Here is a 12,195-nt window from a genome sequence, read left to right on the forward strand (position 1 = left end):
ACTTCAGCCCAAATCGTTTTCGAGTCAGCAGCACACGGGTGCGGGGGTGGAGGGATTTAGAGGATGTAAACAAAGCATTGAACTGTCATTAACGATGCGGGAGTGTGCATGTGTGTGTGTGTGTGTGTGTGTCAGTGTTTGTGCGTGAGGCGGCGTGTGCGTGCCATGAATTTATCTTCCATCCTGCTGTTCTGTCCAGCTGCTGTTGCCATGGCAAAAAGGTAGGAACAACAGCGGTTTTGCTCTGAGGCCAAATGCCTGTGTGATGGATGGAGCCAGTCAACGCTGCTGTGTTTCTTGGTCAAACCCATGTGGTGAAAGTTCAGTGGACACTTACCCAACCCCTCTTTGTCTGAGATCCCTCAGATAGCCTGCTTCTTGACTTGACTTGAAGGCTCCAGGATGGTGAGATGGATTTTCCATGCTGTAGCAGGACAAGGAGGAGAAGGAGAGATTGGTGGGGAGGGAGGGGTGTGGGGGGGTAGATATTTTAGAAAGTGTGTTGCTTAGGGGTGAGGGTGTCTGAGACATGCGGTGCTCACGCTTTGGGGTTGAGGGGGTGCAGGGGGTGCAAGGGGAGGGGGGTGTTGGGGCTGTGTGCAAGCAGCCCAGAGGATTGGACTCCCATGGCTGGGTTACAGGCTAGCATTCTTAACACCTCGTAAATCTCACCTGCTGCAGCATGGCCATTGCTGACACGCCGGTCTGCAGGGCTCTCTCTTAAACACACACACAAACACGCTGACACACACACACACACACACACACACACACACATAGGAAGACATGCACACACACAAGCACACATCTCTCTCTCTCTCACATACACACACACACACACACACACAGCAAATAAAAAAACACAACACATCAAGCACATCAAACACAGGCAACACCATTCCCCAAGCCTGTCATAGTAAAATTACCATACTTTGTCACTTGTTTTCCGATCAGAATAAAACATTTGTATTTGATCATTTTTTAATAAAGTTATTCCCAAAGAAGAGCATGAGTTATGTATTTCCACTATGACAAACATGTCAGTGACCTCTAAATGTAGAGGCCATGAAGGGTGCTGTCATGTTCACGGCCTCTGTCTGGAGGCTGGAGGCTGGAGGGCTCACGGCTTTCTGCTGGAAGCAGTCAGAACAAGGGAACGGACGGCTGTTGTGCAATCGTTATTTACACTTCTGACTTGGCACGTTGTAGACTGCACATCCACGCTCTGGATGGACCCTTTGGACTGTGTGTCTGAACGTGCAGCTCTGTGCACGGTCCATGGCAGCCAGCTAGTTGGGCTAAAGGTCAAGGGCTACATACTGTAGCCGGACTCATGCAGCAGTCTGCTGTGCAAGTCATGCTCCCCGAACAGAAACAAGGGTCTTGTCTGTCACGTTAGCCAAGGAGCTGGTGTCTCGAAGTGTGTCGAATATTCTTCACGGGACAAATTGAAGTGGGGACCCACCCTCCAGGCCTGTTCAGGTCTCACTCTCTCTCCATGTCAGATCAGTAGCAAATGTCCCCATCATTGTTTTCCAGGAGACAAGCCAACATGGTAGGGCCTATATAGACTACACCTTGACTGCAAAATTCTCATATAATCTTAGAAATATAGATACATCTACTACTGTACATCACATGTTCAACTGCCTGACATCATGTACAAAGGTCAATGTGTTATGAAACTATAAACTGACCAGACTGGTTGAACAAAAAGGTTCTCCCAGACTTGATGCACTCCCTTCTGGACGCAGTCAGGACATTTGCATTTAGTCATTGAGCAGACGCTCTTATCCAGAGCGACTTACAGCCATCCGCCTCCAAGGACACATGCACTCAGTGAACTGCTGTTCAGACAGGCTTGTTTATGTATGCATGTTATCTGCCATCTACATCCCGGTATGTTTCAAAGGGGGTTCCTGTGTGGCCTCCAAGCTTGTGTGTGTGTGTGCGTGTCCGTGTGTTTTTTGTGTGTGTGTGTTTACACGTACGTCCACGTAGCTACTTATGTAAGGTGCGCCATGCTAAAATAAAAAAATAAAAAAAACAAAAGGCATGATACCTGCTGCACAGCAGGATGGCCACAGACCAGGCCTCACTCTCGTCCCTCCGATGCAATCAAATGCGTTTTTATAAAGCAGAACTAGGCAATCAAACCTCTAACATGACGTCTAAAATCCATTTCAACTCAGTAACCATCACCACTAGTGTGAAATAGCTGCTCCTCAAGAACCACACCCAGCCTTGTGTGGGTGGGATGTGTGTGTGTGTGTATCTGTGCCCCTGCATCTGGCTGATAGTAGAGGCCAACAGCTAAAGAACAGTCACCTGCATGTGGGCGCTCTCCTCGTGGTCTTATCTGTGCCAGGAGAACCAGGCTGTGCCACCCTGTCTCCCCCCCCCCCCCTTTCAAAGCTGGCAGTCTTAGATCCCCAACCCTCCCCTCCCCTCGCCACCCTTATCTCGCCATGCCCTGTTCTCACTCGCTGGCCGGACAGCCTTCTCATGGACACACACACACACAGATATGGAGATATGTACATTGGACACACACACAAAGGGCCCTCGCGCTGCACACACACACACACACGCGCACAGAGACATGAACACGCGCGTGCCCACACTGCCTCCCGCTCCTTTGTGCCCTGCTCCGGCCGAGCCTCCGTCTGACTCTGCCACGGTCCTGGTTCTGCTTAGAATCTTGACCTGTGATGGAGCAGCCTGGTCAGCCAGCTCCCTGAGCTCCTCCAGGCCCTCTCCTCCAGAGCACCGCGTGTCACTGTTGCCACGGCCGCGCCCCCAGAGTCTCCTCCCTTCACCCGAAGGCTTGCATGCAAACGGCAGGCACCAAAAGCCACCGAATCCAGCAAAACCTACTTTTGTTACACGCACGCACACAGACACCTCCTTTTGTGTACACGTGTATGTACACACTCACACACACACTTCCATTATAGCACAGTAAACACACACACAGAGAGACCGCACACCACAAACACCCCCCCCCCCCATACACACACACCCACACAAACACAGGCATGTAGGCAGGCACTGGGAAAAGTACAGTCTGTGCAGTACTGTGTCTGGGCCCTCCCCCTCTCCCCACCCCTGTCCCAGTCATGCAGGGAGAGAGAGGGGGGGGAGAGAGACAGAGAGGGGAAGAGAGAGAGAGCATGAAAGAGAGAGAGGGTAAGAGTGGGAGAGAGCGGGAGAGGAAAAGAAAGGAGGGATTGAGAGAGAGAGAGAGAGAGAGCAAGAGAGAGAGAGAGAGAGAGAGCAAGAGAGAGAGAGAGAGAGAGAGAGAGAGAGAGAGAGAGAGAGAGAGAGAGAGAGAGAGAGAGAGAGAGAGAGAGTATGTGGGGCTCTTGTGTCTCTCTCCCTCGGCAGCGTTCAGCTCTGCTGCCGGACACCAGGGAGAGGAGGGTGAGCGACCAGCGGGGGCCAGCGCCCTCCCCGATCACAGCCCACAGACTGTCTCCCCCCCCCCCCCCCCGGGTTCCACATGCCACTCTGCCATAAGGAATGGTTTCCTGGTAAACAGACTAGTGCTGGAGGTGGATAAGGTGTGTACTGTGCAGCCAAACCACCAAGCGGGAACAGTCCCGACTTCCCACTTACTCCCATGAGTAAGCACATTTCTAGACTCTCATTGAGTTTCTGTAAAATATGTCATATATTAAAGGGAGAAGTGTACACGGGGCGCTCCTTCCTCGTTCCCTCTCACTGTAGCATTGGTGCGTCGTGTGTGTTCGGAGCTACAGAGCGCGTGTGTGTTTGTGTTGCTGCTACGCGTCCTCCGAGGGCGACGGTGCGGACGCGTCGAGCCGCTCGCCTCCCCGCTGAAGCGCTCCACGCTGGAACATTCCGCTCTCCTCCCAGGTGAGATTCTCTGGGCATGTTTGCGCCCCACAGTATTCGCAGGCTGGTTGACAGTAACGACCAGTTGCAAGCGGTGATCAATCCAGTCTCGGGCCTAATGTGTCAACAGGCCGTGTGTGTGTGGCTCCGGATCACCTAGCACCCGGGACAGGTGGGTACAGTAGAGCACAGTACACTACACACTGCTGGTGCTGTGCGGCCGGGAGACTCAGTGTCACCTGGGTGCCCCTGTGTGATATGTAACCTCCTGGCTGTGTGTTAAAGGGTGTGTTGCTGTTGAGTAAGCTTGTTTGGTGGGCCAGTCAAGCTTACCACAGTCGCATCAGTAAACAGGGCAGTTGTGTGTAAGCTGAGTTGCTGAGGCGGCACTGTGGTGACTGCAGTCGAGGAAGCAGGGAGGAGAAAGGAGTAAAGGAAGAAAGTAAAGGAGATGGAGAAAGGAGGAGAAAAAAGTACAGTTCCATCAGTAATCAGGACAGTTGTGTGTAAGCGGACTTGCTGAGGCGGCACTGTGGTGACTGCAGTCGAGGAAGCAGGGAGGAGGAAGGAGTGTATTCTGACACATTTAACTAGTCATGTTTTTAATGAGCTCTCTATAGTACCTCCATCTTTCTGTTTTCCTCTTCCTCCTCCTCTCCCGCTGTGATAGAGTGGAGGCTAATGACTGTTTACCTTCAGCTCACCCCTCCATTTCTCTGCTGCTTCACCCCCTCTCCTTCACTTCTCCTCGCACGCCCACCCTCATCTCACTTCGTTTACAAAAACACTGCTTCCTTGCTTCAAAAATGCCTGTTTGTTTAGAGAGCCTGGAGCAGGCCCAAGAAAAGCTACCGTTTGTGTGTGTGTTTCATGAACGTGTGAGTGTGTGAGTGTATGTGTGTGCGTGCTCGCGTTCCTGTTTTGGTGTGTGTCAGTGTGTGTGCTTGTTAATGTTTGTGTGTGTGTGTCTCAACGTGTGCATGTGTGTGTGAGCATGTGTGTCCGATCCTTCACGCACGTGCGTTTTTAACTATTTACAGCGTGTTAGAACATCAAATATGACACACTGTAAATATCCCCACTTTGCCTGTTAAGACCAAAATGGTGCGACCATTCAAAAAAAAAAAGAAAAAAAAAAGGGATGTTTAAGAGCGGAATAATGGAATCCTTGTTATGCTGCCCAAACATGTTGTACTGCTTTCTCCATATGAATAGAGGGGGAAGTCAGGGCTTTTCAGAGAGTCTGCATTTTCCACCGCTAGGCCAGCTGCATACAGTATTTCACCTGGGTCCATGTGCGAGTGCCAATGACATCAGCAGAGCACATGCTGAGCGCTTATTAGATTTGGGGGATTTTTTTTGTTGATCAAACAGCTCTGGGTGAAAAGGGCTGCTTCTCTGGTCATTGTCATATCCTCACGGCTGTAAATGTCCGAGGTGGGATGTGGAGTTGAGCAGAACCTCGTAGCAAGCAGATGTGGATGTGTTTAGTAGCCTTCTCCCACGCTGTGCTGTGCCTCGCATGGGACTAGATGTTCAAAAAACGGCCCTGGCGCTGCTTGTTTAAACACAAATCAATTCACTTAGTGGACTGCCGTGTTCACAACAGCTTATTGACTGAAGTTAGACAAAGTGACCTCTAGCTTAGGGAGTCAATTATAACTAAAGGAATCTTTGTTTTCACCCCTAGTCCCTCCAGACACCCTTCAAACCCCTGCGCTCTCCCTAACCGCTGACCTGGAATCAGATCCCAGCACGTCCACATCAGCCTCAGAGCCAGCGTGCCACAGTAAGGTAGGCCCTAGCTCTGTTCTAACATGGGTCTGGAGGGGGGGTGAGGGGGGGTGAGGGGGGGGGCAGGGGTGTGCGTGTCCCTGGGGGAAGGAGACTAAGGTTATGGATTAGTTTATGTGGAGCTTCAGTTCAGGGTATATTAGGCTCATTTCACTGTCTATCTGGTTGATCTGCTAATTACTCTGATTACACACGCAGCCCAGGGGTGGGGGGGGGGGCTTTCGTACCTTTCTTTTCTGTTCTCTCTCTCATCCTCTTTCCCTGATGTCACTTCCTCCTCTCCGTCTCTCTCTGTCTCAAGCTCTCACTCTCGCCTGACCCTCTCTCTTTTCATACTTTCAGACATAGGCTGCTGTACATGTCCCCGTCTTTCTTTATCACCCCTCCATTTTCCTTTCTCTCCCTCTCTCTTCCTTTTTCTACCCATTTCTCAATGTCTCGCCACGGAATGAGAAGCACATTTTCCTCACTAATTACCGCCATCGATGGTTGCCATGGTGCCGTGAGACGTCTAGGTTCTGAGTTTCCCTCCCGCCTGCCGGTTGTGCTACATCCTATACAGACCCCCTGACCCTGAGGAAACAAATTAGCGTCTTTGCAGAGAAGCAGTTCCTGCACGGAAGGATTAGGGTCATTACATGGCAGCTGGGCTGGAATTCCTCCATGTATCACAGCCTTCAACTTCAACCTACATGAAATAGCCTGAGAGTCCCCTTTTTTATTATTATTATTTTTTTTTTAAGAATATCTTGAAAACAAACAAAGCGTGTCATTATTGGCTTCCTCAGCTTTCATTCCCTTTAAAGGGTAATCTGAATGCAAAGTCCAATGCCCTCGTGCCAAAGAATACATTTGTTGCGTTTCACATTCTCACGAAAAGCCACTGTTATTTCTAGACATATATCTTTTTTCTAGACATCGTTCCAGACTTGGCGGCTGGCTTTCGACCCTGTGAGCCTGGCTGGATCTGGAGTTCCCCTATATGTGCTAATGCGTTAGGCTGCAGCCTTTACACACTGTGTAAAACGAGTCTTTACATTTCCTCTGGATCATTTCTTCTTATATATAAAAAGACGGCCAGGCAGAACCAGCCACAGCTTGAAACCACATGCTGTGAACCGGCTAATTTTAGAGGATGGTTTAGGTAAGGCGGGTCTGGTAGTTAAGATGGAAACCTCTTAGAGGTGGTCCCCTATTGAAAAGCCCCACTATATGATAGATTGTGGCTAAAAGGGTGGTCTCTTAAAAAGCCACAGGAAATGGCCTTATTGCTCCAGTAAGCATACAGACACTTCTGTGCCCCCTATAAGTAACTTCTAAGATCATCGCGGTTTATTTGTATTATCTTTCTCTTTTGGCTTGTTTTTACAATCTACAGTAGCTGACCTTGGAGGTCACCTTACTCATTCTGAGTGACGGTCACGTCCTCCAATAGCATGTCAGACACTGAAGCATGTGATGTTGTGTCTCGGACACCAGTGCGTAGGCAAGTGGTAAAAGGACAATGTACTGTGTGAAATAAGGATCTGAAGCCAGCAAGCTCATCATTGAAATGAGGGTGTTTCAGAGTTATACCCCTTCTGGCCAATCAGAATGTGCTAGCGACCTAGAGCAGGAAGCTGGGGTTTGACAAGCTGTTATTCATCTGGAATCAGTATGATCCAATATGTGGTGGTTAGAATGTGGGGTTGTGAGAACGTAACATGGATACTGCAGAACCTGATAGAGAGGATTGTGTGAAATAATGCATGAGGGATTTCCACACACACACACACACACACACGCACACGCGCACGCGCACACGCACGCACGCACGCACACGCAAGCAAGAACGTACACACACACGTCACCTCTATCTGCTCTCCTGTTTGTCTGGCAGGTTATGAGATATTTACATTTACATTTAGTCATTTAGCGGACGCTCTTATGACTTACAGTCAGTACAGGGACATTCCCCCGAGGCAAGTAGGGTGAAGTGCCTTGCCCAAGGACACAAAGTCATTTGGCACGGCGGGGATTCAATCCCGCAACCTTCAGATTACGAGCCCGATTCCCTCACCGTTGAGCCACCTGACTCCCTGACTATTTCAAGTCTCTCCTTTCACAGGCATTGTCCCACTTTTTAACAAATGATGACAACTCCCTTTTTTCCCTTTGCCTACCTGCATTTACCCTCCGAGAATATTACCCAATACGTTCTCTATTCTCCACAGAAAGTCAATCAGTCAGTCAGTACTCACACAATCATGCAATCACACAAACGCCAATTCTCTCCCTCTTGAACATAGAGAAAAACAGAGAAACTATTCAATATCAAGAACATAAAAGATCAAGGATTGTGTGTCATGTCATATTCCCAGAAGTCATACTGCATTTCCATACAAGTGTGAGCTGTAAGTAGATACAAGGCTTTTAGTCTAAATGTGAGGAATATTAAAGCAGCAAGAAGCATATTGAAGTGGAGATCGTTACTTGGTAGGTTATGATAGTGTGATATGTGTGTGCTAATACTTTGGCGTGTAGAGTGTGTGTCTGCGTGCGCGTGCAAGCACGATACCGGTGTGTGTGTGTTTGTGTGTGTGCAGGAGAGGATCTGGCATCGGACACTGTCCCAGCAGAGTGGTACTTTACTAATCAGATCTTCCACAGCTTGTGCTTTGCATGAAGGCACTATTGTCCCTCGCCCTCCGGCCACTCTCAGCGCTTGGTATTTCCTGCTCAGGAGCAGGCTTTGCCCAGATTAGAGGAAATTGATTTATGGCTTTGATTTAGTGGCTCAAAAGACAACATCGACTCTCTTTCTTTCTCTCTCTCTCTCTCTCTCTCTCTCTCTCTCTCTCTCTCTCTCTCTCTCTCTCTCTCTCTCTCTCTCTCTCTCTCTCTCTCTCCCTCTCTCTCTCTCCCCCTCTCTCTCTCTCTCTCTCTCTCTCCTTCTCTGTCTCAGTCCTCTGGTTTAATCAAGAGACAGAACAGATCAATAGCTGGAGTAGAGGTGCAACAGGTGCCCAGGGACTGATGCTGGGCAGCCTTCTCTGCTGAGGGTCGGCTACAGTGTGCAGCAGCATGTGTGGAACTGTACTGTACATCAGGGCTGTCACCTGTGTTGGGAAATGTTCATTGTACAATACAACCAATAATGTGAATCGATTCTCATTTCCATGGGGGATGTAAAATGATTTATCGTTCAGTGATCTCCAAATAAACAGTGTAAGAATGTTTCCATCTAACCGATCCTTTTCATGAAAAACAGAAACTTGAATAGGTGGACCCCCCCCCACACACACACACACACACACACACACACACACCCCTCGATGTTTGTTTGGTTAAAGTCAGAATGTCTCCCAGGTCCAGTGTGTACTTTAGTATCCACCCACATGTCATATGTGCCCACATTGGTGCAGTGTGCCAAGGCAGTGTGTGTTAGCCTGCCCCAGTGTTAGTCTGCCCCAGTGTTAGCCTGCCCCAGTGTTAGTCTGCCCCAGTGTTAGCCTGCCCCAGTGTTAGTCTGCCCCAGTGTTAGCCTGCCTCAGTGTTAGTCTGTCCCAGTGTTAGCCTGCCCCAGTGTTAGTCTGTCCCAGTGTTAGTCTGTCCCAGTGTTAGCCTGCCTCAGTGTTAGTCTGTCCCAGTGTTAGCCTGCCTCAGTGTTAGCATGTGCCAGTGTTAGCCTGCCCCAGTGTTAGCCTGCCTCAGTGTTAGTCTGTCCCAGTGTTAGCCTGCCTCAGTGTTAGTCTGTCCCAGTGTTAGCCTGCCTCAGTGTTAGCCTGCCCCAGTGTTAGCCTGTCCCAGTGTTAGCCTGCCCCAGTGTTAGCCTGCCCCAGCTCCAGAGGATCCAGGGTCACACTAGGCTTTGTGTCACGGCTGCCCTGTTTGACCACACCAACAGTTCCTTCTATTGACACTGTCAATCCAACTGTCACATGCGGGGCTGTGTAGGAGTGTGTGTGTGTGTGTGTGTATTTGGTAGGTTTGTGTATGTGAGTTGGCAGGAGTGCTGGGGTTTGTGTGTGTGAAAATGAGAGAGTACAAATAGGGTATAAAATGTGTCCTTGTATGCATACTGACCTACACTAGAACGTGTGTATTGAAGGAATAATTCTCCAGGATCTTCCTCTCAGCACTTTAAGGGCTCCACCTGCCATATGTCAGGTGGGGCTTTGACGACCCCAGTTCAACGCTTCGCAGTCACCGCCACACCAAGCACACAGACGCCCCAAACACACGTTACATTCAGACAAGGTTGGTTGAATACAGACGCTGCCATTTCACCCTCCGGAAGGTTCCCTGCAATCCAAACATGCGACTGATGACCACGTGCGAGATGCCGATATCCTCTAATCACATCATCTTTATTATGACATGTATTTCTTCATGACAGAAACCGTACGGCAGCCAAGCTCACCTCCTGCTCTCGCAAACTGCCTCGAAAACAAACAACCTCCAATTAACGAGCAACATGGGGGGGGGGGAGTGACGCTTCGAATGGCTATCACTACCCATTGGACTAGTCCAATTCATTAGTTCTGGATGTGTGTGCGTGTGCCTGCGTGTGTGCTCTCCGTAGTGAATGCAGATAACCCTTTAGCTTTTAGCTAATGGCCTTCCTGATTACATACCCAGTACAATACGATTAGCGTTAGCGAGGCGGACGGGGGTCAGGTACGGGACACAACACAGAGCTGCTTCCAAAGGGGATATGCAGATGCGCTTATGCGGTTTCCCCTGGTACACGGCTTTCCATGAATGTTCCCCATCCAATATTTATGCTGCGTTAGCGCAGCCGCAGCCCCCTCTCGTGACCTTGTCTGGTCTCCGCGCACGTGCTGAAGCAGAGGAGGCAGATACAGGCTCTCTGAGGAGCACAGACGAGGCGCAGCTTCCTGTGAGCTGTGAGTCATCATCAGACACGAGTTCAGATGAATCTCTGCAGGAGCTCGGTGTGTTGTTTTGTAGTTTTTTTTTTTTGCATTATTATCGTGATGGAACAACCCTTAGATGCCCCCGAGTTATTACTGCGGCAACTCCCCATTCCCGGAATGGGGGTTGTTATACAACATGGCAACCTCAGCAATGGAACATGGCATGGATCATTTCATTGTTTTAGTTGTCCACTTCTGTCCATTAACTGTGACACAAATACAAAAAAAGCCTTGGATTCCATGGTGTGTGTATTTAATTTCACATTAAAGCATCAACAGATTTTGCCTTCATTACAGGCTGTGGGTTTTAAAATGTAAAGGATTTTTGCCAGTAGTGGCTTGTGCTCAAGTGCTAAGCCGGCCATTGAAAGCATTAGAAGAGATGCTTGCAGAGAATGTATTGAAACATGAATCCCTTTGGAGCTTTCTCTAACACCCTATGAAAAGCAGAGCGACGTAGAACCAAACAAGGTGGGAGGAGCTTCCTGTGCACTTCTTGTCACTCAGATAAAGAGGTACACAATAACACTTTATTATACAATAAGAATATTGTCATTGACACATCAATATTGTGAACCTAAAATCAATGTTAAACAAAGAACCCCTCTAGCTGGGGTGGGTTGTTAAAGATAAGATTACACCCATATGCAGGATAGTTAATTATTAGATATTGATGTATTCTTCTTATCGTCTTTTTTCACTGACAAAGCAGTATGGCTAGTATGATATTTCTTCACGTGGAAATCACCTCTGTCAACAACAGGGAGGAACAAGCTGTGTAAATGCAAGCTGTCACATATGAAGTCAAGTACAGTTTGAGAAGCTTTCCATACAGTCCTTTTCTCAAATTTGAACTGTAACAGCAAATCCCGAGGCAAAAGCCTGTTAAAAAATACTATCTGCGTTCAAGCCTGTGTGGCCCAGCCTCTGATAACTGCGGTCAGAGACCCCAGGAGAATGTTGTAAGGGTGTAAATTACAAGGGTCAGCCCTAGTGGGAGTATGTGCACTAACTGTTGACACACGAGTGTCAGGAAGTCCACAATTACTCTTGTCCTAGTTGATGAAGAGGCAGGTTGATGTTCTTCATGCAGAAGGAACAAAGTACTGGTTCATGCCAGTTAAGAGCACCACAGTAAAGGGTAGACGGTAAGATGATATGCAGTAATCCAGGCAATAATATACTCTATGAGGAACAGTCTCCCATCTTCTCAAAATACCTCTTCTGATGCTTGTTTCTTCTTCCAGTGCTACTGTACCTGAAGTGCATATCAAATTGTCACCTCTCGTTTGAAGACCCCGTCGAACGTTACTGCTTCATATCCTGATCCAAGCACGCTGCTTCACGCATTTTCAGGCCTCTTGTGAAAGACGTGATTAGAAAGGTGAGAGGAAGCACACGTGTGTGTGTGTGTGTGTGTGTGTGCAAGACGGAGCGCGAGACAACAGCACACGCACACACGCCGACAGTGACACACACACACACACAGCTCACATGCTGGAGCATTGGAGCATCTTTTGGCTGTGATGTTTTATTCAACACGAAGCCGTCAGTTTCTAATCCTCCCCTGAGTTGAGCAGTTTTTCTCCAGCTCTGAAGTTTCTGGGGATAAACGCATACATGA

General features: G+C 48.8%; 1 protein-coding gene across 1 annotated transcript in view; it reads left to right on the forward strand.

The window, feature by feature from the left end:
- Positions 1-12,195, forward strand: part of LOC146259550 (thyroid hormone receptor alpha-like) — a 94,738-nt gene that overhangs the window by 43,320 nt on the left and 39,223 nt on the right. Inside the window, 1 exon segment of the mRNA XM_084670536.1 lies at positions 5,549-5,652. The gene's annotated coding sequence lies outside the window, so the exon portion shown is untranslated.

This window comes from Hypomesus nipponensis, chromosome 13, assembly GCF_054491055.1.
Source record: "Hypomesus nipponensis isolate SF chromosome 13, ASM5449105v1, whole genome shotgun sequence".
Classification (NCBI taxonomy): Eukaryota; Metazoa; Chordata; class Actinopteri; order Osmeriformes; family Osmeridae; genus Hypomesus; species Hypomesus nipponensis.